The sequence below is a fragment of the Schistocerca cancellata genome, chromosome 7 (genome assembly GCF_023864275.1).
Source record: "Schistocerca cancellata isolate TAMUIC-IGC-003103 chromosome 7, iqSchCanc2.1, whole genome shotgun sequence".
Lineage (NCBI taxonomy): Eukaryota > Metazoa > Arthropoda > Insecta > Orthoptera > Acrididae > Schistocerca > Schistocerca cancellata.
The window spans coordinates 310,256,556-310,268,879 of record NC_064632.1 but is presented as its reverse complement, the minus strand read 5'-3'; the positions used below and the strand labels follow the sequence as shown (position 1 = coordinate 310,268,879).

At 45.1% G+C, this 12,324-nt stretch overlaps 1 protein-coding gene and 1 pseudogene across 1 annotated transcript in view; one reads left to right on the top strand and one right to left on the bottom strand.

The window, feature by feature from the left end:
• Positions 1 to 12,324, top strand: part of LOC126092746 (kinesin-like protein KIF26A) — a 481,728-nt gene that overhangs the window by 279,243 nt on the left and 190,161 nt on the right. The window lies entirely within an intron of this gene.
• LOC126093168 (5S ribosomal RNA) lies at positions 7,221 to 7,337 on the bottom strand (annotated as a pseudogene).

Here is a 12,324-nt window from a genome sequence, read left to right as displayed (position 1 = left end):
GTCTGTTTATGAAAACGGCAACAGCTGTCAGAATATTGTGTTCATCCTGGAGAAATTCTGGATGAGCAGTTAGTTCTGGACTTCATATGGATCTACCAGAGTTTCCATATGGAGGGCATCACAGGTCAAGCCATCCGCCATATGGATGGAATGGATGGTCCTCACTATGCAGTGACTCAGGTTCAGACTACAACTCATTCTGACTTATGTTGGAGGAGAAAGGTAGACATCCTGTTCTCCCATTGTTCCATATTCGTCAGCAAAGCAGTGGCATAATTCGCTTTGGAGACATCTCATGTGGTGCTTGCCCTGAAGGTCACAAACCTGCTTCCACCAAGGGTGGTAGCAGTCCTTCTGGATTTTCAGTTCATGCAATAGGGGAGGCAAGTTATCCAGTGGTGTTAAAGCCCTAGGCACAATGGAACTAGAGAACTCTATTGCCTTTTGGACTTTCGTGGAACCTGATCGACAGCGCTAACGAGATTGAAAGATACTGTCAGGTCGAGATATTGTATGGTTGATGACCCTGGCAAATCTGTGCCAATCCGTGATGGTCAAGGTAGAACAAACGTCTAAGGACAGAGCTACATCAGTAAGGTGGAGGAGCACCATCGTGGTCAGATGCTGGTTAATGGAAAATTTCCAATGAAAACGTCACCACGATGTTCTTGAAAATGGCCATACCCAGAACATCCAACTGGCCATTGGAGCAAACTGCTATGTCGGAGTGTGGTGGCCATAGACAGACAGTGTTGGAGTATCTTCCTGTTCAAGGAGGATTCTCCCATTGAGATCAGCGCCGTGAGAATGCCAAGCCAGATATTTGGCAGTGAGATCTGCCCCAACAATGAGTCTGTCAAACGACATAAACTTGAGGAGGACCGCTTTGAGAAGTGGCAGGTTAAGGCTCAAATATTCTGCAGCAAGAGTGATGTCTCGAAGGTGGGTAGAGACAGGACTGCAGTAGCCTCTAACCGGTACTCGGATAGCCTCGTGAATGTGGACAAGTTTATGTAGGAATAGGAAAACCATCTTGCCCCCACCTCAGTGAAGGAGGCAGTCTGAGAGATTGTCTGTGCGATATCAAACCATATCTGCTGGTTTGAGATGGGTCCCTGTAAGAAGTGAAATGTCCACATGGTGGGCATGATTAATGCCGTTAGATTAAAAATACAGACGAGTAGATCCCGAGTGGTGCTGGTGGTTGTCCGGTGGGCGATTCGCCATTATAACCGAATCTGGATGAGCTGTTCAACTATGACAATTACCTTTGTAAATCCATCCTCCAAATGATGAATCTTCTAAACTGTTTCACGAATGAGAGCCCTGATGTCGAGCTGTGTGAACAGGGAGATGATCTGGAAAATCTCTCACATGTCATCCAAAACAAAAAAGCTATCTCCACCACTGTAGGGATATCCCACGTGGGCTGCTTGATCCTATGATGTGCAGGGGTAGGTGTTGTGACTGGTTGAGATAGTGCAGAAATGGAGGGTTGGGGCACTTTGACAGAGGGGAGAGAGGAGACTGGGCATTCTTTTTTCTTTGGTGGGCATTGGTATTCATCACATCCTGAAAATGGAAAAAAGAACACATTGACACCGGTGTGTCAGACCCACCATACTTGCTCCGGACACTGCGAGAGGGCTGTACAAGCAATGATCACACGCACGGCACAGCGGACACACCAGGAACCGCGGTGTTGGCCGTCGAATGGCGCTAGCTGCGCAGCATTTGTGCACCGCCGCCGTCAGTGTCAGCCAGTTTGCCGTGGCATACGGAGCTCCATCGCAGTCTTTAACACTGGTAGCATGCCGCGACAGCGTGGACGTGAACCGTATGTGCAGTTGACGGACTTTGAGCGAGGGCGTATAGTGGGCATGCGGGAGGCCGGGTGGACGTACCGCCGAATTGCTCAACACGTGGGGCGTGAGGTCTCCACAGTACATCGATGTTGTCGCCAGTGGTCGGCGGAAGGTGCACGTGCCCGTCGACCTGGGACCGGACCGCAGCGACGCACGGATGCACGCCAAGACCGTAGGATCCTACGCAGTGCCGTAGGGGACCGCACCGCCACTTCCCAGCAAATTAGGGACACTGTTGCTCCTGGAGTATCGGCGAGGACCATTCGCAACCGTCTCCATGAAGCTGGGCTACGGTCCCGCACACCGTTAGGCCGTCTTCCGCTCACGCCCCAACATCGTGCAGCCCGCCTCCAGTGGTGTCGCGACAGGCGTGAATGGAGGGACGAATGGAGACGTGTCGTCTTCAGCGATGAGAGTCGCTTCTGCCTTGGTGCCAATGATGGTCGTATGACTGTTTGGCGCCGTGCAGGTGAGCGCCACAATCAGGACTGCATACGACCGAGGCACACAGGGCCAACACCCGGCATCATGGTGTGGGGAGCGATCTCCTACACTGGCCGTACACCACTGGTGATCGTCGAGGGGACACTGAATAGTGCACGGTACATCCAAACCGTCATCGAACCCATCGTTCTACCATTCCTAGACCGGCAAGGGAACTTGCTGTTCCAACAGGACAATGCACGTCCGCATGTATCCCGTGCCACCCAACGTGCTCTAGAAGGTGTAAGTCAACTACCCTGGCCAGCAAGATCTCCGGATCTGTCCCCCATTGAGCATGTTTGGGACTGGATGAAGCGTCGTCTCACGCGGTCTGCACGTCCAGCACGAACGCTGGTCCAACTGAGGCGCCAGGTGGAAATTGCATGGCAAGCCGTTCCACAGGACTACATCCAGCATCTCTACGATCGTCTCCATGGGAGAATAGCAGCCTGAATTGCTGCAAAAGGGGGATATACACTGTACTAGTGCCGACATTGTGCATGCTCTGTTGCCTGTGTCTATGTGCCTGTGGTTCTGTCAGTGTGATCATGTGATGTATCTGACCCCAGGAATGTGTGAATAAAGTTTCCCCTTCCTGGGACAATGAATTCACGGTGTTCTTATTTCAATTTCCAGGAGTGTAGATGGCCAGGAGGAGACTGAGCTGCAGCAGCAAAGGTGGTTGTAGGGGATAGAGATGGACAGGTCCCTGTATCACAGATGTGTGAGACCCTTGAGCATCTATGGTTTGATGGTCGACAGGTTGGCCCCATAAGACGCTGAAATGGTTGTGGTTCCATGGTGCGAGGGTTTTTATGGGCCCGGGAGTTTGCAATCCTCCGATGTATGCAGGTCAGCACACTTGGCACATTGAAAAGGCAGTGAGTGGGAATTATTGATGTGTCGCAAATGTCGACACCAACAGCAGAACAATGTCCGCTGCAGCCTTCATATGATTCAATATGCACCTTGGTTCACATGAAATATCTGATTTGGTAGATATGTTCAATGTCTCCTCTTCTGATAAGGGAGACAGTATAGTTTGGTAAAGGGATTAACTTCCAGGTCTCAGGGTGCCTCATGCTGTGTAGATGGACCGAAGGGTCCTTGAACTTGAGATGTAGTAATTCATTCCTGACATCTGTTTCCATAGCATTGGAGGGAATGTTTTTGATTACAATTTTTGTTATTCTTTCTCTAGAAGGCTGATGTGTGTAGTAATTCATGGCCCTCAGCTTCACAGAGTTGAAGACTATCGTTCGTGCCAAGCACGTACTTGACATGATGTTTTTAGTAAACTGCCTGCAGTTGACCTGTAATAAGGCGTTGCAGGTCAGCGTTCAGTGTCATGTAATTCGTGGGCTTGTAAACCATGATCGGAGGTAACGTCTCCTTCTTTGTGATCTCCTTCTTTGTGATGTTTGTGGTAGATTCTGACAGGTGAGGTGAGGAGGAGGGTGGGGGATGGGAGGAGGAGGAGGAGGAGGAGAAGGAGGACGGACCCTGCTCCATGGCACCAAGAAGTGCGACTTCCCCTGGTAGGGAGACATTCGAAACCGAACCCCAGCCGCTGCGATGGGCACAAGAGGATGACCATTTGGATTTTCAGTCACAAGGGGAGTTAACAGAAGGTCTTCTGGGGTGAAGAGATGATGTAGATGAAACATCACTCGATGTCCCATCCTCGTGGTGGTTGGTTGCATCAGTATTTGGTTCTGAAGTTGCATGACAGTCGGCGGATGAGAGGTCTGTCACAAGGCAGCCATGAGAGTCGTCGGATGACGAGATGAAAGATCGGTCCCTTACGTGGTGCTGTGGACAAGGCTCAGTATCACTGACCTGTGGCTGGGGGCACTGTGCGCTCGGTCCTTAGCCCGTTGGGCGGTGTCGGTATCATGCCAGGATAGACGTCGATCGGCAAGTGTCACATTGCCGTGTGGAGGGGCGGCGGAAGATTCGCCTAGCCGCAGGGTCCTGTCCTTGGCCCCATTCATAGTTAGCCTCGGCCCGACTGACATAGCCAGGACCCCAGCCGACAAATACCCTAACTCCCTAAGTCCCAGGTTATCCGAGACTGCCGGCCGTGGTGGCCGTGCGGTTCTAGGCACTACAGTCTGGAACCGCGGAACTGCTACGGTCGCAGGTTCGAATCCTGCCTCGGGCATGAATGTGTGTGATGTCCTTAGGTTAGGTTTAAGTAGTTCTAAGTTCTAGGGGACTGATGACCTCAGAAGTTAAGTCCACTAGTGCTCAGAGCCATTGGAACCATTTTTTATCCGAGACTATTACGAAAAACAACAGCGCCTTACAATCAAAAAACAAATCAATATCACCCAGACACTACGACTAGCGACGCTGAGCAGAACTCGTGACCGTTATGAACGACCCGCACGTACTCGCAAGTAAACAGTGTCAGGGCTCCCACCTGACTGAAATGCCTCTTGGCAGCTTAACGGCCAGTATTTACACGCGCCAGGGTCAGGTGTGTTGACAAGAAGACGCTGCAGGTGACTTGTAGGCCCCTTGCCGCGAAGTAAAGTGAGTAGAATAGTGAAATGAAATGCTGTGTGGTTACGCAAGGGTCCACTTGCACTGGTCAATGCTGCTACAAACATAACGATAATAGTAATAAATTACGTAATTACCATAATATGTATAACATATTTTAATGTAATAGTAATTACTATTAATCGTTTACTTCATTGTTTTATCTCAACATCCGTAAAATTGCAGTTCAGAAAACCGTAGCCTTTGAAAAGCTTACATCCAAAAATTTGAAGAATACATGCGTCACACAAACAATTTAAGAATTATAACAGCAAGTAGCTCTAACAAGTTTGATAATGCCATAATGTACCGAAGCGTTCACTCTGAATTATCAGTATTTCGTGAGCACTACGAATCTCCAATCTGGTCTGCCAGCCATGACTATACAGGGGTGTAAACGAGTGAAGGCATCTCCATACACGTTTGTGGTATCAGTTCTTCGTTTTCTTTTTCAGCGTTTTTCCTCTTCCGCCTTGCCTTACTCAACTTCGTGGATTCACAAACGCTGTCGGCGTGTGTTTGTTGCTGGTAGCAGGTACAGTATGCCCGTGCGTATCCGCATTTACCTCGCTGAAAAGTTACCGGTTAGGCCGCAAGACCTTTCATGATTACACGTCCTCACGCAAGCAACTGGAAAGGAAAAGTATCCTGTCTTCAACTTGGCCTGTAAGTTCTAGAACTTCTTGCCGTTTTCTAGACACTTAGTTGCCTTGGTATTTTGATTCCGAAACTTAGCTATAGAAATTGAAAATTGATGTACGTAAAAATCCTACTTTTTACTTTTTTAGCGAAGACCCCCATGACACTTTCCTCCCACTGAATCCATGCCTGCAGTTGTTATTATTATAGAAAAATTACACAAAATTAGTGAAAGAATAAAGTGGTTTTTTTTTTTGTCATCGGTCTTTTGACTGGTTTGATGCTGCTCGACACGAATTCCTTTCCTGTGCCAACCTTTCATCTCAGAGTAGCACTTCAAACTATGTCCTCAATTATTTGCTGGATGTATTCCAATCTCTGTCTTCCTCTACAGTTTGTGCCCTTTACAGCTCCCTCTGGTACCATGGAAGTTATTCCTGGTGTCTTAAGAGATGTCCTTTCATCCTGTCCCTTCTCCTTGTCAGTGTTTTCCACATGTTCCTTTCCTCTCTAATTCTGCGCAGAACCTCCTCATTCCTTACCTTATCAGTCCACCTAATCTTCAACATTTGTCTGTAGCACCATATCTCAAATGCTTCGATTCTCTTCTGTTCCGATTTTCCCACAGTCCATGTTTCACTACCATACAGTGCTGTACTCCAGACGTAAATTCTCAGAAATTTCTTCCTCCGATTAAGGCCTATATTTTATATTAGTAGACTTCTCTTAGCCAGGAATGCCCTTTTTGCCATTGCTAGTCTGCTTTTGATCTCCTCCTTGCTCCGTCCGTCATTGGTTATTTTACTGCCTAGGTAGCAGATTTCCTTAACTTCATCTACCTCGTGGCCATCAATCCTGATGTTAAGTTTATCGCTGTTCTTATTTCTACTAGCTGTTCTTATTTCTACTGCTCCTTATTACTCTAGTCTTTCTACGATTTACCCTCAATCCATAGTCTGTACTCATTAGACTGTTCATTCAGTTCAGTTGATCAACTAATTCTTCTTTACTTTCACTCAGGATAGCAATGTCATCAGCGAATCGTATCACTGATATCCTTTCGCCTCGAATTAAAAAAAAAAATGTTTAAATGTGTGTGAAATCTTATGGGACTTAACTGCTAAGGTCATCAGTCCCTAAGCTTACACACTACTTAACCTAAATTATCCTAAGGACAAACACACACACACCCATGCCCGAGGGAGGACTCGAACCCCCGCCGGGACCAGCCGCACAGCCCATGACTGTAGCGCCTTTAGACCGCTCGGCTAATCCCGCTCGGCCTCGAATTTTAATTCCACTCCTGAACCTCTCTTTTATTTCCATCTTTGCTTCCTAGATGTACAGACTGAACAGTAGGGGCGAAAGACTACATACCTGTCTTACACCCTTCTTAAGCCGAGCACTTCGTTCTTGGTCGTCCACTCTTATTATTCCCTCTCGGTTCTTCTATATGTTGCATATTACCCGCCTCTCCCTATAAAGCACTCCGTCTTCAGGCCAAAAGTGGCCCATCGGGACCATCCGACCGCCGTGTCATCCTCAGTTGAGGATGCGGATAGGAGGGGCGTGTGGTCAGCACACCGCTCTCCCGGTCGTTACGATGGTTTTCTTTGACCGGAGCCGCTACTGTTCGGTCGAGTAGCTCCTCAATTGGCATCACGAGGCTGAGTACACCCCGAAAAATGGCAACAGCGCATGGCGGCTGGATGGTCACCCATCCAAGTGCCGGCCACGCCCGACAGCGCTTAACTTCGGTGATCTCACGGGAACCGGTGTCTCCACTGCGGTAAGGCCGTTGCCCCTCTCCCTATAGCTTACCCTTATTATCCTCAGAATTTCGAGCATTTGGCACCATTTGACATTGTCGAACGCTTTTTCCAGGTCGACAAATCCCATGGACGTGTCTTGATTTTTCTTTAGTCTTGCTTCCATTATCAGCCTCAACGTCAGAATTATCTCTCTCGTGTCATTATCTTTCCTAACCCCAACTGACCGTCATCTAACACATTCTCAATTTTCTTTTCCGTTCTTCTGTATACTATTCTTGCCAGCAACTTGGATGCATGAGCTGTTAAGCTGATTGTGCGATAATTCTCGCACTTGTCAGCTCTTGCCGTCTTCGGGATTGTGTGAATGATGATTTTCCGAAAGTCAGATTGTATGTCACCAAACTCATACATTCTAAACACCAACGTGAATAGTCGTTTTGCTGCCACTTCCCCCAATGATTTTAGAAATTCTGATGGAATGTTATCTATCCCTTATGCCTTATTTGATCTTAAGTCCTCCAAAACTCTTTTGAATTCTGATTCTAATAAGGATCCCCTATCGCTTCTAAATCGACTCCTGTTTCTTCTTCTACCAAATCAGACAGATCTTCCCCCTGATAGAGGCTTTCAATGTATTCTTTCCACCTATCCGCTCACTCCTCTGCATTTAAAAGTGAAATTCCCGTTGCACTCTAATGTTATCACTCTTGCTTTTAATGTCATCGAAGGATGTTTTGACTCTCCTGTATGCTGGGTCTGTCCATCCGACAGTCATTTCTTTTTCGGTGTCTTTACATTTTTCCTACTCATCGTAGGTTCCCTGCATTTCCTATTTATTTCATTCCTCAGCGACTCGTATTTATGTATTCCTGAGTTTCCCGGAATATTTTTGTACTTCCTCTTTTCATCGATCAATTGAAGTCTTTCTTCCGTTACCCATGGTTTCCTCGCAGTTATATTCTTTGTACCTAGGTTTTCCTTCCCAACTTCTCTGATGATCCTTTTTAGAGTTGTCCATTCCTCTTCAACTGTACTGCCTTACTGAGCTATTCCGAATTCCTCTATCTATAGCCTTAGAGAACTTCAAGCGTATCTCGTCATTCCTTAGTACTTCTGTATCCCACTTCTTTGCGTATTGATTCTTCCCGACTAATGTCTGAAACTTCAGTCTACTCTTCATCACTACTATATTGTGATCTGAGTCTATATCTGCTCCTGGGTACCCCTTAAAATCATCTTATTTCGGAATCTCTGTCTGACCATGATGTAATCTAACTGAAATCATCCCGTACCACCCGGCCTTTTCCAAGAATATCTTCTCCTCTTGTGATTCTTGAACAGAGTATTCGCTATTACTAGCTGAAACTTGTTGCAGAACTCAATTAGTCTTTCTCCTCTCTCATTCCTTGTCCCAAGCCCATTTGCTCCTGTAACCTTTTCTTCTACTCCTTCCCCTGCAACTGCATTCCGGTCCCCTATTACTATTAGATTTTCATCCCCCTTTACATACTGTATTACCCTTTCAATGTCCTCATACACTTAACCTGTCTCTTCATCTTCAGCTTGCGACGTCGGCTTGTATACCTGAACTATCGTTGACGGTGTTGATTTGCTATCGATAAGAACAACCCTGTCACTGAACTGTTCACAGTAACACACTCTCTGCCCTACCTTCCTATTTATAACGAATCCTACTCCTGTTATACCATTTTCTGCTGCTGTTGATATTACCCTATACTCACTTGATCAGAAATCCTTGTCCTATTTCCATTTCGCTTCACTGACGCCCACTATATCTAGAGTGAGCCTTTGCATTTCCCTTTTAAGATTTTCTAGTTTCCCTACCCCGTTCAAGCTTCTGACATTCCACGCCCCGACTCGTTGAACGTTATCCTTTCGTTGATTATTCAGTCTTTTTCTCATGGTAACCTCCCCCTTGACAGTTCCGTCCCCAAGATCCGAATGGGAGATTATTCCGGAATCTTATGCCAATGGAGAGATCATCATGACACTTCTTCAATTACAGGCCACATGTCCTGTGGATACACGTTACGTGTCTTTAATGCAGTGGTTTCCATTGCTTTCTGCATCCTCATGTCGTTGATCATTGCTGATTCTTCCGCCTTTCTAAGGCAGTTTCCCAGCCATAGGACAAGAGAGTGTCCTGATGCTCTTTCAGCTCCTCCGCTCTCTTTGACAAAGCAGTTGGCTGAATGAGGGTGACTTCTTATGCGGGAAGTCTTAGGCCTCCAGTTCTGATTATTAATCAACATTTAAGCAGTGGAAGGACTCGAATCCGGAAAGGAAAACGTTTTGATTATGAGTCCATGATGCTACCTCTAGATCATGGATGTTATTACTAGGTACAAATTAGCAATCGATTCAAGTGCAACTACAAACACAGCAAGGTAAGTGCGCGTCGAATGACGGCAACAGCAGTGCATGTACACTGCTATCTCACACCATTATAACAGTCCGATAGTAACTAGAGTAATCACCAGTGAGATGGTTCAGGCACTGGATTCGCATTCGGAAGGAGCGGTGTTCAAATCCCCGTATAGCCTTCTTCAGTTACTTCTGTCAGCGGTTTCCCTAAATCACTGCAGGCGAGTACCTCTAACGACCGTGAAGCTAACGAGGCGTTCAAATTTAATCTTTCTTCTCTCTTTCCTTTAATCAGATGCTGGTGCATCTCAATGATTAACTTGGGATGCGCTTAACTGTTGGTTTAGTTTAGCTATCGGCATGTTCTACCCAGCGATCTCTTGTTGTTTTGTGGAACAACCCAGTTTCACAATTATAATACATTTTATTAACAACAAAGATGACAACAAACTGGCCTTTCACATAACTGCCTTAACCTATCTTTTTCATACAATGATTTATACAGAACTTCCGTAAGTTCAGACTCTCTCTACGTCTCTCTCTTTCTATCCAGACACCGAGTGAGGGGGGACAGTGGTCTGTACACTGGACTCACATTCTGGGGAGCGACGGTTCAAGTCCGCGTCCAGCCATCCAGATTTAGGTTTTTCCTTCATCTCCCTAAACACTCCAGTCAAATGCCGGGATGGTTCTTTGAAAGGACCTAGTCGAAATCCTTCGATATACTTGCAACAATCCGAGAGCGTGCTCCGTCTCTAATGACTTTGATGTCATCGGGACGTTGAACCCTAATTGTCCTTTTTTCTTTCGGAACAAACACGCACACACACACAAATCACACTAATACAGACTACATTTTTGTCTGTGGAGAATTTGTCCAGCAGATATTATTTCAGATTGTTATTGAAGTTAACTTTATTATCTCTTAACTCTTTCGTGGTTTGTGGGACACATACGTCTCACTAAAGTAATATGAAGTTTTTGAGCGTTGGGACGTCTACACTTCATATACGTCTAGTCCTGGCATGTAGCGAGATGCTTTCGGAGTTTGGAGAAAAATATGACTGTTTAAGGGGCTTTGAGCGATCAAATGAGGCTGTGTGTGTTTATAGTGTGTGTCACAAAAATCAGACCAAATCAACATCATCTCCATTCCAAAAATGTCCTAATTAACGAACTGTGTTTTCTTATACATTGTTTTGAAACATTACTATATACCTCAGTAATTCTGCTGATCAGTACATACTTTGTATGTAGTGGAATATATTTGCCCCAGAAAACTTCTTAGAATGTAGAAAACATTGGTGGGTGATATGTCAAATCCATCTTCAAATATTATATTGAAAACTTGCGTGCGTTATTTCATATTTTTCGTTTTGAGGAGAAAACTATGTTTCGGTTCTGATTTGTTATTCTTTTCTCCATAATCGCCATCGTGATAAAATCATTCTCAAATTAAATATTTAACTCTAAACAACCAAGATGCACTTGAGAAGATGGATCTAATTAGGTTCAGGGGTCACATGAGTCCCACTTCACCGAATTTCAAAATCGCTCAGCTCTAAAATTTTTTTGGTAGTGGTAGCGTATTATTTATCACAAAGGAAGATCGGTTTTGATCTTTCACTTTTTAAATATGTGCCAAATAAATGTTAACTATGAAAGCGTTAAGCTCCCTACATCACTAGGTAGGTGTCAAAGACTTTCATGACTAAGTACCTCACTCATTTGTGTGTCACAGTAAGGCTGAGCGAAGTATAGTGTAACCCACATCTCCTGTATTCGCAGTTCGCTTTTGTTTTCTCACCCTGACTGAGTGTTGACAACAAATTTCGTAAGGAACTAAATGTACTGTGAGACTGTTGTCGTTATGTCTAACTATCTAAATAGCCATCTACAGGAGTTTGTAGAGTAGTCACTACATTTTATCCGTATTACACACTTCTGTGCAAAAACACTTTCTTTCTCAATGATAAATTACGTGGGGACATGATGCCCTGGCACATGAGTAAATGAAAATGGGACAAGTAAGTCATCTTTTTAAATGTAAGATATTAAAGGTAGCGCAAAAACTGTAGGGTTATGAGTCTAGAATCTACAGAATGCGATGTTAGATTAAGATTCTTATCAGTAATTAAAACATAAGTATTTAGTATATTCTGTTTCATTTATTGATTTACCGTCTTGCTCTATGGGTGTAATCAGACCCTATATTTGCATGTATTTGTGTTTTACAAAAGTTCAGTGACAGTATATTGCCTGAAAACCAAATATTAATCATGAACATGATTTCATTCACATTTTGAAGTTTATGCATACTTCATCATCAGCAAACAGAACTATTTATACTCCTTGGATATTTAATGGTAGATCATTTCCACATACAACAAGAATAAGATCTGGCTCAAAATTGTAACTCTTTGCTGTAACACTCTGAAAAATAATTAAATAAGTTATGTTCATAAAGTGTATCATTTCTCGGAGTGGGTTTCTGAAAATGTAAGGTCTTATCGATCCCTTCGATCAGGGTACCTTATGTCATATGCCATAATTGCGACGCTGGTATCATATTGGCGCTCGTCGGGTAAATGTGCCCTGCAGGCCGCGTGGCGTAGCACGTTCCACAGCGGCCC